The 22,004-nt window shown below is 46.7% G+C and overlaps 2 long non-coding RNA genes across 2 annotated transcripts in view; one reads left to right on the forward strand and one right to left on the reverse strand.

Annotated features, from left to right (window-relative positions):
• LOC105028606 overlaps window positions 1-14,493 on the reverse strand; it is a 104,816-nt gene extending 90,323 nt beyond the window's left edge. Inside the window, exons 1-2 of the long non-coding RNA XR_829404.4 lie at window positions 14,337-14,493; window positions 1,050-1,145 (exon numbers count right to left, since the gene is read on the reverse strand). This is a non-coding gene — a long non-coding RNA (uncharacterized LOC105028606). The remainder of the gene's footprint in view (window positions 1-1,049; window positions 1,146-14,336) is intronic.
• On the forward strand, window positions 13,477-15,897 carry LOC109615731. Its single transcript, XR_002196711.2, has 3 exons — window positions 13,477-13,870; window positions 15,162-15,244; window positions 15,415-15,897. It is a non-coding gene; the product is annotated as an uncharacterized LOC109615731 (long non-coding RNA).
• Window positions 15,898-22,004: the final 6,107 nt, after the last annotated feature.

A 22,004-nucleotide genomic window follows, 5' to 3' on the forward strand; every position in this document is an offset into this window, starting at 1 on the left:
ATCCATCGAAAGAACAGTCACATCCATCTAATGAACAGTCACATCCATCTAATGAACAGTCACATCCATCTAATGAACAGTTACATCCATCTAAAGAACAGTCACATCCATCAAATGAACAATTACATCCATCAAATGAACAGTCACATTGGTCAAATTAACAGTTACATCCATCTAATGTGATGAGGAATTGATTTGTGACGCCAACTCAGATCTGCCATTAATATTTAACGATTTGTCCGGGGCCAGACAAATGCATTCTGCGATACCTTCAGGGATGAGAGACAGTGTTGTTCATAGCGGATTGTGTTATCTCTCACAGACGAGCCGTGCAGAGACACACACACAGCAAGACTCAGCATAGCTCATAAGCTGTATAACCCCATCCAATCTGCAGAGCAGTCGGGCAGCTCTCAGGGAGGCCACGCCAGACAGCCTAGCGAATCCTGCACGCTACCCTCTATCCAATCACAGCCCTCTCTGGCCTATCCCTTAAGGGGACCAATTCGGTTCCACCAGACATTGCCATACACATGTTTAAGGCTGATCCAGTTGTGATTGGGCGGGAGCCCGTCCGTCTGTCTGGCCTGGGCGTGGCATGCTTGGCAGGCGGGTGTGTTCACTCGCCTGTGCATATAGACACACACGTCTAGGCGAATTTCGGGTAGTAGACCAAGGCTCAGCAGCACGCTAGGGAAGCCCGGGGAGAGACAGCCGGTTACTATGCCAGGGTGTGTTTCTGTGTGTGTGTGTGTGTGTGTGTGTGTGTGAGAGAGAAAGAGAAAAAGACAGAGTGAGCATGATCGGAGAAGAGAAGCAGCTAGCCAATGAATCAGTCTCAGCTCACAAGCATCTCTTGGCCCGGATCACCAAGAGAAGAGACTAGAAATGCAGCCCTAGACCCTCTAATGCAGAGAATTGGTTATGTTCTACTTCGATTGGAGACTCTAGGTTCTAAGTTATAGCGGCTCAGACAACGTTGGTTTCATTGTTATAGGGACAGATGGGGGATTACTGGTCTAAAAAACAACACACACATAGACACCGACCTGGGGACAGGCGGGTGGGGGGGGCACTCATACATCCAGGTGAAGCAGCCAGGCGAAGAGTCCAAATCCAACCAGGAGGTAAAGAAATGAGACGGTCTGAAATAGTAACCAAATACACTGTATCAGTTGTATTTATTTCAAAAGTAATAGAGGGTCTCTCCATATGCAGTATAACATCACTATTGTTTACATACATACCAGTGGCAAAATAAGCCCCCAGAGCTCCTACAGAAGACTAATTATAACTGCTTTTCTGTCTTCCTGATATCTTTATTCTAGTCATTTTTATGTGTTATTATAGCCACCTATGATTACATTTATTATGCATTCATATGTAACTATGGTTATTAATTATAGAGTGACATCATTGATGAAATGCTTTGTCTGTGTTATCATTCCAGCATTACTAGCTGGGCTGCTTTGTATACTGACTATGTATAAGACCTGCTCAATTTGAATGAATGAGTGGTACATGAAAGTATTGTAATGGATTGGCTGTAAGCCACTACTCCATGATTGAAGCTTAACAATTGGAGGTGCTTTTTGATAACCCTAAACACTTATTGATTTTTGTCAAAGCAAAAGGGGCTTACTATTTTTCACAGTTCTACCCCCATTTGTGTTTTTTTGTTTGTTGCTGGAATACTCCATTTCTGCCTGGAATTATCAGGGTCATCTTTATTGTGGTCATACAATGAAAAATAGCTGGTTTTCACTGATGTTGGGTGGGGGTGTGGGGCAAGCACATTCAAACACACACAAACAACTCTGTTACCAAGGCAGAACATGTGCCGCTCCTTGTTTAAAGGCAGCCCAGTTATTTTGTCCAAAAGGGTTAAATGCATAATGATACTAAACCCCGGCACAAAGACCCCTAGTCTTTCACCACTGACTGCCAGTCCATTGTCATACTGGCTATCGACTTGTTAGATTAAAAACATTTCACATGTCAATTAAATGAGTGTTGCCCTGGTGATTAGCAGATCCCACTAATTGTCTCCTCCCCTCTTCCTCCTCTCCCAGATATTTTCCACATGGAGGAGCAGGAAATGGGCCTTTGTCCTGACAGGCCCCAGTAGACATGTCAAAGATGGCTGAGGTTCTCTGCACAAGCCCCCCCCCCCCTCCCTGCTCAGGGACAGAGGTGAGGTCGGTGGAGGGGGGGGTGCATAGCGTGTTACAGGACAGCTCTCTCCACTTCAGTCCACCGGCGTGGTGCAGAAAGAACAGCCAGCATTAGCCAGCCAACCAGCTAGTCTGCAAACCAGCCAACCAACCAGCCAACAAACCAGTGAGCCAACCAGCCAGTCAGCAAGCCAGCAAGCCATCCAACCAGCACCAACCAATCAGCCAGTACAAACAAGCCATCCAGCCTGTCCCAATCAGCCAGCCAGCCAGTACAACCAGCCAGTTAGACTTGGACACACTTCCACACGTGCAGCCGGGGCCAGTAATTACCCCAGCAGCCTCTGGAGACCTGGACGCCTACAAGGGGCCCCTAACCGCTTTAGACAAGGGCCATGGCCCCCCAAGGACCGCCCCCTTTGTCCTTTTCTCCCTGGCCATGTGTTTGTTGTGCTCGGCTTAATGAAGTTGATGTGTACATCCTCGTCCCATTGGTTCCCTCTCAACCCCAGAGATGCTAGGGACATTATAAGTCAGGGCAGGGAGAACCTTTTGAAGAATGACTTGAAAGGTGGGAAAAACAAGGCGTGATTGGAAAAAATAAATAATCGTTCTTCATAACACTTCTAAATTATGCAAATGGCAGTAATTAAAAAGAATAAGGCAAAACAGAGTTTTTTTTGCTGGGACTGTCGGCACCCCCCCCCCCCCCCCCATAAACCCCTGATCAACATGACGTCACTCATCGCAACACTGCCTGAACATCTGATCCAACCCTTCTTCATCAAAACCAATGACAGCAGACAGGAGCTACAGACACTGAGGTTACATCTTAAAACAGTCCTCAATGGTACCAATGCCTAGTCAAATCAAATCAAATCAAATGTATTTATAAAGCCCTTTTTACAACAGCAATTGTCACAAAGTGCTTTTACAGAGACACCCGGCCTTAAACCCCAAGGAGCAAACAACAGTAGTGTTGAATTTCAGTGGCTAGAAAAAACTCCCCTCACTGTCCCTCTCCAGTCTCTCCTCTGTCTCTCCTCAGTCCCTCTCCAGTCTCTCCTCAGTCCCTCCCAGTCCCTCCCCAGTCTCTCCAAAGTCTCTCCCCAGTCTCTCCCCAGTCTCTCCTCAGTCCCTCCCCAGTCTCTCCTCAGTCCCTCCCCAGTCTCTCCTCAGTCTCTCCCCAGTCTCTCCAAAGTCTCTCCCCAGTCTCTCCCCAGTCTCTCCTCAGTCCCTCCCCAGTCTCTCCTCAGTCCCTCCCCAGTCACTCCTCAGTCCCTCCCCAGTCTCTGCTCAGTCCCTCCTCAGACCCTCCCAGTCCCTCCCCAGTCTCCCCCCAGTCCCTCCCAAATATCTCCCCAGTTCCTCCCCAGTCCCTCCCTAGTCTCTCCTCAGTCTCCCCCCAGTCCCACCCAAGTCTCACACCAGTCTCTCCTCTGTCTCTCCTCTGTCCCTCCCCAGTTCCTCCCCAGTTCCTCCCCAGTCCCTCCCCAGTCTCCCCCCAGTCCCTCCCAAGTCTCTCCCCAATCTCTCCTCTGTCCCTCCCCAGTTCCTCCCCGGTCCCTCCCCAGTCTCACCTCAGTCCCTCCCCAGTGTTCAGCACCAATCAACCATTACATAGACCTACATTCACAATGCACACAACTGCTGCCTCTGACAATGGCGGACACAACATTGGGGCGTAAGAGTCCAGATCCCAGACGCTTTACTTCATCAGACCTTACAAACCGGTGATGCCTCACTGAGCCTACAATGGCTGGTGGTTAAATTTAAGAGCAGGACAAAGACTGGGCCGGGCCTGGTGTTCCCTTTGTATCTGGGCAGTGGACCGGAGAGATGACACACATGAGCCTGTTGGAGGAGGGAGGGATGGAGAAGGAGGCAGGAGAGGGACCCACCTAACAGGAAAACAGTTATTTCACGGTAATAAATATGTATAGTTACATAACACGGCCGAACAATGCTACTCCTTAGCATGTGTAAGAGCCAGTGACCACTAGGCAATGTGGCTAAGCGAAATTTTCGCCTCCAATTAATTTTCTATTGAGTCATGTGACTATGTGTGCAGGCCAATGTGGGATACCAAGCAGCGCGAAGCAAGCGTATGAGGCGCTGAAAAATAGCCACAGGCTATATAATGCAAAAGTGAGACAAATTACACATGCTGGCAGTGGGCAACAGCGAATCAGAAAAGGCCTGTCTGGTACACTTTTCTGCTGGTTCCCTTTACAATAGTTCCTACCATACAATCTTTCCTGTAGCAAAATGGACGAACATTTTATCATTCATATCATTGGTTGGGAATACTACTAATAAAAGGGAATACATTTCATTTGGTGTTATAAAGCTACGTCGCCATCAAATAAAGAAACATTAGCTACAAAACCAGCTCCTACAACACTATTACTAGTAATAGCTAAAGCTGCTGCTATATCTTCTATAGATACCTTCTGATTTTCATTAACCTAATCGTGTATCGAGTATCCTTACTGTGTAAATTGTCATCATACTACTACTACAACAACTGCTACTACTACTACTACTATGTAGCTGTACTAGCTAGTTACAGGAGCTAGTAAACGTGAACTCCCGGCATCAAAACACACAACAAATAGTGTAGATGCCCAGAAAAGCGGCTAGTGATGAGCAAATCTAGCCAAAAACCAAAAAGCAGATGGACACCCACCATAACAGTTGTAACAATATACACTACTTTATCAACCAGGTGGTCTGAATTGTGAATGCTGATTGGCTGAAAGCTATAATATATGAGACAATGGGTATGACATCACATTACTTTTTCAAATTGTATATTTTACTATTAAACCTCCACTGTAATATCTCATGCGCTAGCTGCAGCTAATGCTGTATCCAGGTAATCCAGGTAATTTAAAAAACAGTTTTATTTATTGCTGAATTGCATGAATATACTGTAAATATTCTGCTACTATTTATATTACTGTATGCAGAAGTACTTTAGATAGACCCTACTAGGAGCAATTCATTTTCTTTGGGTGGAAGTTTGTTTAGGCCATGCTATGGCTAGGCCAAGTAACAGCTATAAAATGGACTTTAGGGATTTCTCTCACCTGATTTTAAAATGGCTGTGATACTACCATAACACTACTGTGATACTACCATAATACTACCGTGACACTACCGGGATACTACTGTTATACTACCGGGATACTACTGTTATACTATCATGGTGGGACCGTTATACTACCATGATACTACCATGATACTACCGTTATAAAACCATGATACGACTGTGATACTACCCTCATTCTAGCATGATACTACCGTGATACTACAATGTTACTACCATGATACTGCCACGATACTATCATAATACTACTGTTATGCTACCAGTCTAAGTAATCACTAACCTTTTGTGACAGTGTGTAGCTGTGCGGATGAGTGTGTGTTGTGTGGATGAGTGTGTTGTTGGGTGGATGACTGTGTGCTGTTGTTTGGATGAGTGTGTGTTGTTGTGTGGATGAGTGTGTGTTGTTGTTTGGATGAGAGTCTGTTGTCGTGTGGATGAGGGTGCTGTTGTGTGGATGAGTGTGCTGTCGTTTGGATGAGTGTGTGTTGTGTGGATGCGTGTGTGTTGTTGTGTCAATGAGTGTGTGTGTGTTGATGTTTTGATGAGTGTGTATTGTGCAGATGAGTGTGTGGTGTTGCGTGGATTAATTTGTGTTGCTGTGTCAGTGAGTGTGTGTGGTCGTGTGGATGAGTGTGTGTTGTTGTGTGGATGAGTGTGTTTTGTTGTTTGGATGAGTGTCTGTTGTCATGTGGATGAGTGTGTGCTGTCGTGCAAATGAGTGTGTGTTGTGTGGATGAGTGTGTGTTGTTGTGTCAATGAGTGTGTGTTGTCATGTGGATTAATTTGTGCTTTTGTGTGGATGAGTGGTGTTTTTTTGTGGATGAGTGTGTTTTGTTGTTTGGATGAGTGTCTGTTGTCATGTGGATGAGTGCGTTCTGTTGTGTAGATGAGAGTGTGTTGTCGTGTGGATGAGTATGTGTTTTTGTGTGGATGAGTGTCTGTTGTCGTGTGGATGAGTGCTTTATGTCTGTGAGTGTTCCGTATGCACATACAGGCAGAAGTCAATGTTGTCAAGTCAGATGTCCCAGTGAAGGATCGGTAGTAGGAGGTAACTGTAAATTAGAACCAGAAAAGCGTCTTTAACAGCAACCTTGCTAATGGTGGTTACTCCAACCTGGGCTGTTCTAAACCTACGGGTGGTGCAGAAGGAAATAAAACAGCAATAATAATGTAAACCAGGATTCCCCAAATGTCTTGGCCTGGGAACCCATTTTGATTTTTGATATGTAAAACAAACACTGAAAACATTGCGAGCCCCATATAAAATGACTGATGTCTACTTATTAAATTATAGCTTTGACTGTGTAAAAAAAAGCTAATCAGCTGGAATTGTGTTTGAAAAGAATCAGAAAGGTTTTGGGAAGTTCAGGCAGACATCAAGGAAAATCCTCACACAGTAATAGCTTTGCTGCGTAGGAGAAACAGGATTAATGACAGGATTTCTCCGACTTACTGCTTGGGCTGGTCTGTTATCCTACAGTTTCTGAGGAAAACGGAAGACATTGTGAGAAGCATGTCTTTCAGGAATGGCGTAATAATATTTTCAGGTTCAACAAATCTGGAAAAAGTTAGAACTCCTTTTGTAGGAAGAAGATAGAAACGTCTCTATTTATCACAACAGTATTTAGCAGCTGTCACATAACAGTCATGTAACCCCGTTCCGTGAACCTAGCACAAATGTGTTTTCAGTCTTCGACCCCATTTTCAAATTAGGTGACCCCACATGGGGTCGCGACCACTAGTTCGGAAAACTCGAGTGTAAACAGATTTAATAAATTATGATCTGCAATAATATTCACAAATACAAAATCTGACCTGGTTTTACAGACAGTAAATACTATTCTTTTAATGGAAACTTTGGAAATAATATGTTTCCTGTAGTAAACTAACTGTACTGTAATGTATTGCATTGCTGTCAAACTTTTTTGTGTATATGACAACTGCTAAATAGCTGAATAGCAGTTCACTCGCTTCATTAACTCTGGTTCTGTGATGGAAGCGCCAGTGTAATCAGTGGGACATTTCCGTTGGAGATGTGCCACAAACCAGTAGACATTCCACCATGGACTGGCACCGGTCCGTGAACCTGGGTTTGAGAAACGCTCCTGTACTCTCCTGAACTATAGTGAACTGCATATTATATGATCCTGAAGAGCCAGTCAGCCCACAGTCATTACTGTGCAGTTTGGGAAGAGCACAGGGAACCACTACAGTGGGAGGAGGCTTAAGAATGTGGGGGAGGGGTGCATCGCCATGACAACAGTGAAGTTCAACTCATGTAGGTGGAGCCAGGGGAAGGAGGGGCTTGGCTGGATCCAGGAGGGTCCCAGACACCAGACCGGGGTCCTCAGAAGACGTGGATGACGGCTGCCTGCTTGTAAATAAATAATGAATTCAGAGGGCCTCCGGGGGACAACACCGTGCAGTAGCCTGCATACACAGATCTAGGGTCAGTTTTACAATCTAACACTAATCTTAATCATTGAAGTGAGGGTCTAAACCTGGATCTGACCTTAGATCAGTGTCTAGGGTTACCCTCGACCTAGGCCACAGAGAGACAGGGACACGTGAGATCCGTTTCAGGTGGGTAGGGAGGGGATGCTGGTCTGATGACACTGAAGGGACACTGTGGTCTGTCACCTTCATGGAGTGCTGCCCTTACACCCGAGTTCATGCATGACCCAGCTTAGCAGAACGCTCAAGACCCAGCATAGTGGAGCACAGAGGCCGATCTGGGGTGTTGGTGGGGGGGGGGGGACCAAGACTGTAGGTGGAATTAACTCAGTATACTTAGAACTGACTAAAACCCAATCAAAAAAGCTTAGGAATGATTGGTCGGTAGATTAAGATAATGATTGGTCGGTAGATTAAGATAATTCACATGCGCCACAGGTTTCTGCCAGTCCTTTAGTTTGCTATCGAAGGCCAAGTTTGATGCACACGTCCACAGGACTCTGGCGGACGTGTCTGGAAATTAAATAAAATGATGCTAATGTCAGCAAACAACAATTTTCTACATTAAACATGGGCGAGTGATGAAAACATGGGCAAGTAATGTAAACATGAGCCAGTGATTTAAACATGGGCATGTAAACATGGGCGAGTGATGTAAACATAGGCAAGTGATGTAAACATGGACGAGTGATGTAAACATGGGCGAGTGATGTAAACATGGACGAGTGATGTAAACATGGACAAGTGATGGAAACGGGCGAGTGATGTGAACATGGGCGAGTGATGTAAACATGGGCATGTAAACATGGGCGAGTGATGTAAACATGGACAAGTGATGTAAACATGGGCGAGTGATGTAAACATGGGCATGTAAACATGGACGAGTGATGTAAACATGGACGAGTGATGTAAACATGGGCAAGTGATGTAAACATGGACGAGTGATGTAAACATGGGCGAGTGATGTAAACATGAGCGAGTGATGTGAACATGGGCGCGTGATGTGAACATGGACGAGTGATGTTAACATGGGCGAGTGATGTAAACATGGGTGAGTGATGTATGGAAAGTATTATGGATTAGAAGGCACCAGACACACACAGACAAAGAAATACAACACAGAACCTTCTGTTGGACTAACACCTTCAGAGGCTGTAATATACCATGAGAAACACAATGGAATCACACACAAACATACACATGACACTTACACACACACACACACACACTGTGAATAACAAGCAGCCCTTGCGGTACACTTGTAAAGTTTTGATTAACACTTGTGTACTAAAAACAGCTTGACACAAACAAACACATTAAAAGTGCAGATGGGTAAGGCCTTAAAGTGGTCCCATGTTTGTGCAAATTAACTAAGTTCAACCTAAACTTAAATAGCTAGACAAAAATGTATGCCGTTAAATTTTTACGCAAAAAACAACTGGTGTAAGACAAGCTTTATATAAAAGAGAGAGTAAGCCAACGCAGCAGTGTGGCAGCTAACGGGCAGTGTGGCAGCTAGTAGGCAGTGTGGCAGCTAACGGGGTAGTGTGGCAGCTAGCGGGCAGTAAGGCAGCTAACGGGCAGTGTGGCAGCTAGTGGGCAGTGTGGCAGCTAGCGGACAGTGTGGCAGCTAACGGGGCAGTGAGGCAGCTAGCAGGCAGTGTCGCAGCTAGCGGGGCAGTGTGGCAGCTAACAGGGCAGTGTGGCAGCTAACGGGGCAGTGTGGCAGCTAACGGGGCAGAGTGGCAGCTAATGGGGCAGTGTGACAGCTAGTGGGCAGTGTGGCAGCGAACAGGGCAGTGTGGCAGCTAGCAGGGCAGGGTGGCAGCTAACGAGCAGTGTGGCAGCTAACAGGGCAGTGTGGCAGCTAACGAGCAGTGTGGCAGCTAGCGGGCAGTGTGGCAGCTAATGGGGCAGTGTGACAGCTAGTGGGCAGTGTGGCAGCTAACGGGGCAGTGTGGCAGCTAGCAGGCAGTGTGGCAGCTAGCGGGCAGTGTGGCAGCTAGCAGGCAGTGTGGCAGCTAGCGGGCAGTGTGGCACCTAGCAGACTGAAGCACCTAAACAGCATGTCGTCTACACTCCTCTAGTCTGGGTGTCATACACAATCCTACAGCCTGGCTCTGTCAGTCCACAGGGTGGGAGGCGTGTCCTGGGAGGAGTCTCGCAGTCAAATAAAGAGGGAGGAGATCCGTTCACATTGTAAATACATCATGGTTGTAATCCCTTCTAGCCATGATTGCTGTATGAGAAGCACTGACAGTCCTGCCACCATTCCTTCCCCTCTTCTGAGCGTCTACCTGCAGCCACCTCCCTGGCCAACCCACCCCCCCATCCTCCAAGTCTCCACAGGGGGGTCAGGGGGAATTTAACACACAGGTTCCACATTCCTCCAGGTTGATAATTGCCCTGGCTGCAGGCAGGGGGCCATCAGAAGCAGGGTAAACAGGCAGAGGGGTGTTTCTCTACCCCATTCCCCCAAAAGCCCTAGTCCACCCCCACTCTTTAACGTTAAAACGGAGGTCTGCAGCCCAATCTCATAGCCTGTGTTGCCCGTTGCTCCGACTGTAAGGTTTGTTTAGTGGCTAAGAGCACACAGCTGTCAGACAGGTTAACCCCTAACAGCCCAGTCTCCTCCACGCTGCATCCTTCCAGGGCCGTTTATGTCCACCTCCCTGGGACATACAGGGATCTCCACAGCCTGTTACCGCTCACACAAACATCCGCACAAGCACCCGTCTCAGCCAGATTTCCCCCGGTCAGCGGAGAACGAGTCAGGAGCAGTGATGCACGGAGCTGTCCAATCACAAGTCACTGTTAACCCACAGCTCCGGTTCTTTACCGTCCACTCATCCATCGCCGTGGAGACGACACACAATTCCCAGTAAATTGTTTGTGTGTTTCTGTATGACACACATCGCATATCATTAGGCCAAACATTTTCAATAATATATCACGGGTAAACGTGGAACGAGGCTGCTGATGAAGCCTCAGGGAGGAACTCCATCTGACGTGTAGCTGTGACTCAGCTCGGTACACACGTTCATAAATTCATCCACAATATACCGACACAGTCTGTCTGGATGCCCACAGCAGAATCACACAGGGGAACGTAACCCGTCCCGGCTCATGCGCATCCACAGAACGCAGCAGAACACATCTCTCTCCACACTCTGCCCACCACCGAGTCCACTGACCCGAAGCTATTAGTTCTGGGAGGCCTAGTTCACGTGGGCCCGTGTTTCCTGGTCCATGCCCAGATGTGGCTACCTCTCTCCAGCCACACACCAAGACTAAGGGAGGTTATAAAAGCAGAGGTGGTGATTAAGAAGCAGGAATGATGGCCTCCACGAAACCAGGAATGCGTTTAATTGCCGCAGCAGCTCGGGAATCATTCTACAGCTAAACGCCGCCAGTATTACCAGTTACGCCATTATTTCCACTATTTAAAATTAGGGTTTACCTGGGAATGTAGTAAGGAAAGGAACAAGGCAATGTTAAATAGTGTCTCCAGGACTCGGAGGGTGGATCAGGGTGATTGAAGTGGCACCTCAGTGGCCACCCTGAACAAACTAGTGGATTTACATTGTTGGAAATGTGTGGATGTTTCCAAATCCAGGATTAGAGGTGTCAAGTGTGCACACACTTTGACTTCCACTCTCTCTGCTTCTCCTCATCCACACGCACAAGATCAGGAGATGAGCATGTAGTAGTCTTTTAGTAGGCTTATAGTAGGCTTATAGTAGCATTGTAGTGGAATTGTATTAGACTTATAATATTCTTGCAGTGGTCTTGTATTGCCAGACCTTTTTTCTTGCACATTTGGAAATTGAAAAGAAACTGGGGCATAAAAACAAATTAAACTGTCTTTCTCAAGCGCTAGTGAAAAGTCACAATCCTCCAATTGTTTCAATTTCCCAGATCTCCCAGCCAAATGTCCATAGGAAGTTGTACAGATGTCTTAACTGTAGTGATTCTGAGAGCACATAGGCAGCCGTCTGGCTCAACAGACAAGTATTCTATCAGCCTGATGCTCCAACAGGAACAAAACACACAAAACAACTCACACACTCACTTCCTTCCTCTGTCTCGCCCTTACAGACACCTACAGTGAATCTCAACTATCTCTACCTCTGTACCCGCCCAAACAATAATGAACCAACACACACCCACACAGATGCCCACACACACACACATCCACACACACGACAAGGCCCTGCTGCCTGCGTGCCCAGAAGCACAGAAACACCGTCACTTTCCTCATTACAGGAGCTTCATGGCTTTTCAGGGGCTCTGCGCTTCATCAGGGGATTTCACATTTCACAACCTGCCACTTGACACGGCTCACCCAGCTGCCAGCAATCAGGCCAGGCTGAGGAGGGCAGCAGAAACCGCCCAGCCTCCCAGGCTCCAAGCAGCGCTCTGATTGGAGCAAACCAAGAGCCGCTGGTCCTGCTAAGCCCCCATAATTACAGGTCAGAGATCCCCTCCTGCCTTCCACTGACCTGGCCTAACAAGGGGACTAGAGAGAGTTAAGAGGGACACGGAATATATCTCCTTGCAAGTTATTAAGCGACTGTAAAAAAAATGAAGTGTGTGTGCATAAGTGTGTGTGTGTGTGTGTGTGTGTGTGTTTGCCTAATTGAGAGGTAAGCTAAAAAAAATTGCCTTTAAAGTTCCCAATAAATATCCTGCCAGTAATTTTAAACACCTGCCCATAAACCCCTGAGGAATGCTAAATGAAACCAAGTTGCAGAGGCCGTCTCCTGTCTGGAGTCTCAGTCAAGACAGCAGGATTTGTAATGGATGTGACCAGGATTAGGGAGTTCAAGCGGAACAGCCCGGGAGAAAGAAAAAAATGCATAGCAACAATACAGTACTTTAATTCAATGAAGAATCCAGCACAACGAGTAACCTTAAGCCTTTCAACTTCAAACTTCATGTTATGTACTAAAAGGGCATCTAGCTGATTCCCAGGCCGGAGACACTGCCCTCTTTGCCCCATCTGTGGTTTCGATCCCCCTCCTCCTGACGCTGTCCTGCCTCCTGCATCTGTAGGCCACCAATAGACCCCCCGCCCGAACCCTTTCAGCAGGCTAAATATATGGCCCTGCTCCCTGGCCCTAAAGGCCAAGCTAGGCGCTTAGACACTACTTCTACCACCACCACAGCCAGCACTTAGTCGGATGGTCTAGCCTGGCTTGGATTGGCTTAGCTACGTAGGCACACTGAGCCGCGAGCTGCCATAGTCGACCTGGGGATTAAGCACCCAGTCTACACGCGAGCAATGAATTATCAACCTCAGCGGCATCGGCAGTGCAACCGGAAACATCCGGTTTTCGGGGATAAAGAACGTCCAACCTGCTTCTTTACCAGTGAAAACCGGAGTGGGGACTCCGCTCAGACGTTTCTCGTACGTCTGCCCCGTTAGGTAAATCATTAATAGGGCTATCGCTCCAGACCGGCAGGCAATAGCAGCATGAGTCATACACTCTCCTAATCCCATGAGTCGCTGCACACACGCACGCACGCACACGCGCGCACGCACACACATCATGCCACCATTATTTCTATTTGTACATTTGTATGCAAGAATTAAGGCATTATTGCACAGTTATGGAAATTGATAGTTTATGCAATTTCTACAACATCACACGTAAATCATATATACGGTTAAAAGGTGTATATTATGGATTGAAAACATGGCGATACCACTATAGGACACGATACATCGTTGTAAATTAGTCAATGCTGGCAAATATTCGGCCTTTCGATTTGAAATAATGAAATATGTATGTGGTGAAAATGTAGGATATTCCATATGATATGTGTATCACTTCTTATCAACTTATCCTATAAAAATCTTACACTCATGGATGTATCCATAATGTAGGGGGGAAATGTGCACAGCGGAGCATCCAGACAACCGAGTAGAGCGATATGAAATAGCCAAGACAACACCCCCACTCAATACAGTTGCCTACCTCACTGGAACGCGGGCAATAACAAACACCACGTGACTGACTGCAGTACAGTGAGTCTAGACGCACGAGAGACTAGTGCTCAGAGCCTCCACGATGTCCGGCGGAGAGGAGGAGAAAAGAAAAAGATGCACCAGCGCATCCCGAAACGGGTTTGTTTCCCTAATACTAGTTCCTAGGGGTTACTAGACAAACATAGGGCTAGAAAACAATATGAAAACATGTCTGTTTTAAAAACAATGCATATCGCACCAACGCGCGTAATCACATCTACAGTCTGAACAGTTAACTGTTCAGCTGGTCTCGCTGGTCTGTCTCGTCTACCCCCCTCTGTTCTCTGCCGATTCCACCTGCCATTCAAGCTGAACCTCGACAATGTTCCCTTTCGATCAAGTAACAGAACAGCAATTGTTCCCCTGTTTACATTGCAGCCCAGTCTGTGGCAAAAAAAAAAACAGTGCGTTATCCGTGTACGTCTTCTGTATCCACACCACGGCTGGTCGTTCACTGCGTCAGCGGAGTCAGACAGAGGGGGAAAGTGTGGCATCGCGTCTGAACTTGTGCATGGATGAAATAACCACGGTTTTTTAAAAAGCACTCAGTCAGCACACGACTCACTCAGCCTCCCGTGTGTCTCGCCTGCGTGGTCCCCTTCTGCGTCCATCGGCGTGCATCACTTGTCTGGATCCCGCTGCGAGGCAGCATCTTCTAGCAGACAGGGTTCTGGACATCCTAGACATCCCGTCCTGCGACATATTTTTAGTTTGGACCCGGTGATGTCACATCCTGTCTGGGTAATACATAACCTGCCCGGGCATATACAAATAAATGAGGAATGGCTGGGCTTTGACCACTGCTGCGGCGCGAGTTCACAAGGTCAAGCAGAAAATAAGCGACCGAAGGGAGAAACGTTTGTCGTGTGCGTTGTGAGCATTTTAAGTGATTGCCGATATATAATCTATATCATCCGTTGGTGACACAAGCACATTCTACTTTTATATAACCACCCAACGCACTCCCATCCTATCCCTTGCAGATCCGCTGTCAACTTTTCATTTCCTGGTACGATGTGCGCATTTACGTTGAGGCTCTTATGCAACATGTAAAGCAGCATCATCACCTACTTTTTTTTTCAGCAATATGTTTGTTTTTTAACCGTGGGGTTTTAGCAAGGAACTGCATGGTACATAAAAACAGCAGCTGAAGGGGAGTTCCTGGAGAAAAAGAGAAACTTGTTGCATACCCAAGTGTTTTCTATATTGCCGGATGATGTTCCATATTCAGTCCCTGTCCTATATTCCCCCTTGTAAAGTTTAAAAAAATTACACAATATAGTTATTTTTAAAGGGACACATTTAAATGTAGGCTCCTTTAGAGCAGCAATGCTTTGTGACTCCGGCCATCTGAGCGGAAATATTACTTTAAAAACATCTACATACACAGACCCAAGGGCTCAGAGTCGTCAGGGTGGAGACGGCTACTAGAAACCAATCCAGAGGGGCTGGTGGAGGTTGCTGCTGATGATGGTGAGGATGGGACAGGCTTGAGGGGTACGAGGGGTGCCTCTCGTAGAGGGGCAGGGCCATCGCAGGACTGGGTGATGGAGGTTGTTTTGGGAATGGCCCCCTGCGAAGAGGCGGATCCTCTTTCTTTAACCCATGTCTCTCCTGTTTACCTTTGAACCCCGGCTCAGCAGCCCATCTCTGATGTACCGAGGGCCTCTACTTTGGGCCAGTCTCCGCGCCGGCCCAGTGATGGATGACCATTGGCATGCCAACACCGCACCATATTTCAATTTCCTGCACAGGCAGAGGAATTCTGAGGGGTTGACCGGAGTTCTGCCGCACAGTGTGGGCCCGCCAGCTGAACCTGCCCGGCAACATGGAGACACAAGGCCCAAACAGCCAGGAACATTCCAGAACCCAGGAGCTCTCTCTCTCTGACATTCCCTCTCTCTCCTTCTCTCTCTCTCTCTCTCTCTCTGTGTCAGCCTTCTTGTTGTCCTCCAGCGAAACAGACTGGGTCACAGCCACATGGGTGAACACAGGAGATAGGGCAGGAATAACACAGTAACAGGCAGTTAATGAACATGATTTGTTTTTTTCCGATAACAACACACTCTCTCCAGGTAATATTAGATGTTCTCAGTTTTACTATTAGTTTTTTGGTAAATGGACAAATAGGGTTTTCAAGAGAAAACTATAGTAATTATGGAATTTACATTTAAATAAAAGTTTTTTCTTCACATCAAATCTAATGAGAGGTTCTCAGGTGGCACAACTGTCTAAGGCACTATTTTGTATTGCAAAGCTGTCCACCACTGTCTAGGTTTGAGCCTTGACTGTGCAGTGGGCTGATGTGTGGTTAGGAGCACCATAGGTCAAAGAACATCGGCCAAGTATTGCCTGGGGTCAGCAATACCACCAAGGATGTCCTTCCACATATTGGTTTGGGCGCCAGCTGTCAATCAAGTCAGCATGTTCTCACATTCATTGATTTACTTCCTATTTATTTATTTATTTTACTGTTACTCCCTTCAGTTATATAGTTTTTTTGCAAGGCCCCTATTGACAGTATCAATCTGAGGGATACAGGCAAAGACAGGTATTGAACCCTGGTCTCCGGCAGGGAGCCAGAAATGTTACCGCTGGTCCATGGCTCTGCGCAACTTCCTGTTTAGATAGGTAGTGTGCAAAAGAAGCCGAATAACTTGCCCATGGATGCCTGGGAAGAAGGCATGCTGTGATCTTCAATTCTCCAGAGCCTTTTGGTAGTTACTGCAATGATGAGTTGCAGGTACAATTGGATATAAAATAATTGGGGATTGGAGAAGCAAGAGGGGGAATCAAGGACATGTACATATCATGCACATGTACATATCATTTTTAATTAAATCTTTTAACAAGTTCCCCATGCTACATCCTGGGAAAATATTAAATATCATATGGTAACACCACTGTTATTGGTCTCTGTGTTATAGCTATCACACTCAAATCTGGGTAAAGTCGTGGTTGTCCTGGGTTGATAGACCCATCGGATGTCTTTCAGCAATGCTCCTATAAGCAGATACCTTATTAAATGTACAATGTGTCAAACATTTTTCCTCTTTCTAAATGACTACTACTCTGTGTAGGCTCTTAGGCTAGCCCCTTCTCTCGGAAGGTTTTCTAGGCATCATCCGGGTATACTGACAGGATATGGCTAGCTAGCTAACTTGTCATCATGAAGGACACTTTTTTGGACGTGATCATACATGGTGATATTTAACCAGCCTGTTTGAACTGGAGCTTTCCGCCAATGATATCTGGTGAAACGCGTTATAATACGTATTGAAGTGTGTATTTATTTTATTTGGACAGTTTTATTAGGACGAAGATGGCAAATATGTACATTTGTTTTACTGATTTCTACCTTGCTTCTTATTAAACAAACACTGGCTGTGGGAATTGATGTATTTCTAGCAAGCTAGAAAGAAGAGCCAAAGTGTAGCTAGGTACATTAATCATAAAAATTTCATAACTACATGTTTTTTGTCATATGGCATAGAAAATTATATCGTCATGGTAGATGATAGAGATGTTACATCTGTGAACACGTGGCAGATTTAATTGTCTTTCTGCTGAATTGGCAAGTACTATACCACAGTGAAGGCTTCGATGTCATATGATGACACATGGCGAAACGTGTAGACAAAAATAGCATTTTAATGTTGGTTACACCGTCTTAAATTGGTGTTTTTCAAATGTTTACAAATGTATGTAGGGGAAATGATTCCTACCTTGGAAAATATTCAGAAAATATTAATAATATAATCACATACCCTTAAAAACTGTATGCAAAAGTTTTTTTGTTTTTTATGTATTGTATTTGTTTTTTACTTTCACCTGAAAATAGCTAGCAAACATTTCACTATATTGTCTGTGCTACAGAGAAAACATGCCAAATATTTCTGAAAGGTCAACAAATAATGCGCAGTATATATCTAAGATGAATAATATTTTTATTCAGAAATGTTCACCATAAAGAAGTTACATCAAACAGACGGACCGATTCAAATCATTAATAGAAAAATACTGCCATCAAATCAGGTACCCAAGCCCTTTATTATTTTAGTACATTTAAAATGTTTACAAAAAACACTGGCCTTGCATAGATTTAACTAATTTGAAAGAGTTGTTATATGGGGGGGAATGTCTATGGTTGTAAACAGAAGCAAGAATGAAGCCATGGATCATGTTTGACATTATTATCTAGGTCATTTATATTTATGTTACTTGGTGATTCAAGCAAACAGGATTATGTACATTAATATCTATGTGACTAAGCGGGCAAATATCCAGTGTGTATAAACATGTGGGGTTGTGTGTGTGTGTGTGTATCTGAGAGAAACACAGACGGAGAGAGAGAAATTTGATTTACCAGTGTATACACAGTAGTGGATTGTGATTGGTTGAGGCAGCTGCGTGGAAGGGCTTTGGAGGGTGGTGATTGGATGGCTTGAGCCAGGATGCTGGGAAACACGCAGTGCAACCTAGCTTTGGGGGAGAGGGATGGGGTGAAGCACGGACACACACAAACACACACGACACACTCTGACACACACAAGTCTAGAGCCAGCAGCGCCAAACCATTCTGCCCTCCCACCACCCACACACATGCAAACAGCGTGTACGAACACATTTGTAAATTGTCAGTATTGAGCATCTTTATCTTCCCGTAACACATGCTCCTCACCACACTAAACCCACTAAATACTCAACCCTGGAATTACAGTGTGCTTAATGAAATTGCAGAGGCTTTCGTCAATGCCCACTGTTCCAATTCTAAGTGTAACATGGAACTGCGGAACCCCTTGAAAATGACATTATGCTCAGAGCCCCCCCCCCCACCTCAGCCCCTGCGAAAAAAAACAAACGGCACTAAGGGCAACTTCAAAGTCAGGGGTTGTGTAGCTTCTCAACCATCACCGGGCAAGGGCAGAGTGTACAGAGGCATGGTTCATTTGCTTCCACCAGTGGATATTATGGGATGTAATGGACCGTACTGGTTCCATTTAGCCGTGCTCCTGGCTGAGCAGTGACCGTTGTGATACCTTCGGGGGGTGTCCATCCTGCTGCCAACCAGAACGGGTCCCTCATCCCCACAACATTATAGCAGATTACCCCCCCTTTCCAGATGTGTTTGGGGAGAGATTGAGGGGGCTTGAAAGGGGGGTGGATTGGGGTGGATTTGGGTGGGGTGGGACAATGTTTTCGTGAGGGGTAAGGGTGTGTGATAGTGTAGAGACAGAGACACATCCTCCCCCCAACACAGGGAGCCCAGCCCATCCTATCCAAGGCGCCAACAGCTCAGTTTGCCTGCAAGAGGATTAATAATGAATTAAAGCATCCCCCCCATCTAAAAAGATATTCATGCATGCTAATGCATCCGTTATTTATAGTGTGCATACAGACTCTCTGGTGGTGGTCGCATGCAAGAGGGAGTGGTACTGAGCAGAAGAGGTGGGGAGAGTGGGTCTCTCTGATGGGGTTCTGGGACCATGCGGGGAACATCCGCCCATTGTTGCTAGGGCTGGGGGCTAGGGCTGTGGTTGGGGCTAGAGATGTGGTTGGGGCTAGGGATGTGGTTGGGGCTAGGGATGTGGTTGGGGCTAGGGATGTGGTTGGGGCTAGGGCTGTGGTTGGGGCTAGGGATGTGGTTGGGGCTAGGGATGTGGTTGGGACTAGGGATGTGGTTGGGACTAGGGCTGTGGTTGGGGCTAGGGATGTGGTTGGGGCTAGGGATGTGGTTGGGACTAGGGATGTGGTTGGGACTAGGGCTGTGGTTGGGGCTAGGGATGTGGTTGGGGCTAGGGATGTGGTTGGGACTAGGGATGTGGTTGGGGCTAGGGATGTGGTTGGGACTAGGGCTGGGGTTGGGACTAGGGATGTGGTTGGGGCTAGGGATGTGGTTGGGACTAGGGATGTGGTTGGGACTAGGAGCTAGGGCTGTGGTTGGGGCTAGGGCTGTGGTTGGGGCTAGGGCTGGGGTTGGGGCTAGGGATGTGGTTGGGACTAGGAGCTAGGGCTGTGGTTGGGGCTAGGGCTGGGGTTGGGGCTAGGGCTGTGGTTGGGGCTAGGGGCAAAGGCTGTTGTTGGGACTAGGAGCTAGGGTTGGGGTTAGGAGCTAGGGCTGTGGTTGGGGCTAGGGCTGTGGTTGGGGCTAGGGGCTAGGGCTGTGGTTGGGGCTAGGGACTGTGGTTGGGGCTAGGGCTGTGGTTGGGGGCTCAAGCTGGGTTAAGACAGGATGGTGACTGTAAAGACACGGGGGGTGGAGGGGCAGACAGGGCATGGGGAGTGATGTGGGGGGAGGGGCAGATTAAACAAATAAATACACGATAAGAAATAATCACTCTGGGGAGGCTGGGCTCAGTGAAGACAAAGAGGCTAAGGGGGCGGACGGGGCAGTGGGGAGTTAAGTCCGATTTATACTGTCTGGACGGTCCTGTTCTGGACTGAAATAATGTTGGGGTCACGACAACTTTATTATCCCTTTAACTCATCTGTCGGGTTTAAGTTCAGTCGCACGCAGTCACGCCCCCAGGGGACCAGTCAACCACTGCTGATCCACAACGGGCCACCTCTTCATCCAGTGGCCAACACGCTAAACAGACGTGTCTGAATTCAGGCCGCCGGGCAACACACAGTGACTTTCATACCGTGGCATGGTTTAAAACTGAGGACTTTCCTGCCAGACGAGTAGAGACGTTTCAGGCAAAACGTGCGAGTCGCCCCAGAGCATGTGACTGATAAACAGGAGCGACTGAAGCGGAGAGAGAAGGCGAGAAACCGAGAGGGAGGCGAGAAAGCTGGAGGGAGACGAGAAAGCTGGAGGGGCCATGTTATCCATCCTATGGGCTATGTTGGAGGACAGAGGGGAGGAGGTGCGGGAAAGAGAGGAGGGAGAAAGGGAGAGGAAATGGAGACAGAGATAAAGGACACGCAGCTATCTCCACAGATCCAGACATTAGCATAGATAGTCTGCAGTGTCATCCGGGAGTCATCCCGGAATCATCCGGGTGGGACAGGGAGGTGACAGGAGGGATGACTGCCACAGATCCCTCTGCTCTTATCTCTGTACATACCAGAGGGGCTCTACAAAGACCGATGACATGAAGGACATAGCTGACTTATCTAGACTAGAATATCTATACCATATCAGCTGCTAACCATAGCAGCCACAGGAATACTACAACAGTACTTTATCTGATACAGTACTGCCAACAGATATACTCCAGTAAAACACAACCCTGAAACAATCCACTGTTAAGGGATGAACAGGGAGTTCCTTTCACAGAAGTACTGTCCAATGACAGAACACAGAAGTACTGTCCAATGACAGAACACAGAAGTAATGTCCAATGACAGAACACATAAGTAATGTCCAATGACAGAACACAGAAGTACTGTCCAATGACAGAATACTGGATGAACCTGTTGCAGTAGAATAAAACCTCTCCCATAGACAGTTTTGGAAAAACAGTTTGACAGTATTTAATTAATTCATCAAACTGTTTCCATTCCCCCTCATAACAGGGAGCCATTAGCAGCTCAGCTTCATTTACAGTAGGTAGTCACACAATAGGTATTATTCACACAATATGGTTTTCATGAATTAAGACCAGGGGCCAGACCTCCCTGAAGGGAATCTGCATTGTGCAAACATTGCAACATTTGTTCCCTCAAAAAACAAAAGGGGAACCACTTGGAGCTTTTATACCACCGTCTCACCACACACAGGAAAATCCATAAACCTTGGAATGATGTCAAAACATCATTGTGAGGCTTTGACAAGATTTAATTTTCCACTGTTCAAAGTGAAAAGGCTCCTGCAACATTTCCCAACCCACTGCCCCCCCTGATTTTATGACAAATACAACAGCATCTTAAATATACCTGTGACCACCACATAAACACCAGATTGTTAACAAACATCTCGTTAACATGGGGTGGGGGGGTGGGGGGGTGGGGGCAGACCCGCCCAAAAGTGCTACAGTGGCGCTTTGTCATCTTTCCTCTACTGCTGTTGCTTGGTGCTGTTCTAAAGGAAACTAACATAAAGGCACATAATATATAACATAATATACACACCTACACACACCGACACACACCTACACACACCAACACACACATATACACACACACACCTACACATGCACATATACACACACACACTTACACACACATATACCTACACACACAGACACACACCTACACATACACATATACACACTCACACCTTCACACA

The sequence above is a fragment of the Esox lucius genome, chromosome 4 (assembly GCF_011004845.1).
Source record: "Esox lucius isolate fEsoLuc1 chromosome 4, fEsoLuc1.pri, whole genome shotgun sequence".
Lineage (NCBI taxonomy): Eukaryota > Metazoa > Chordata > Actinopteri > Esociformes > Esocidae > Esox > Esox lucius.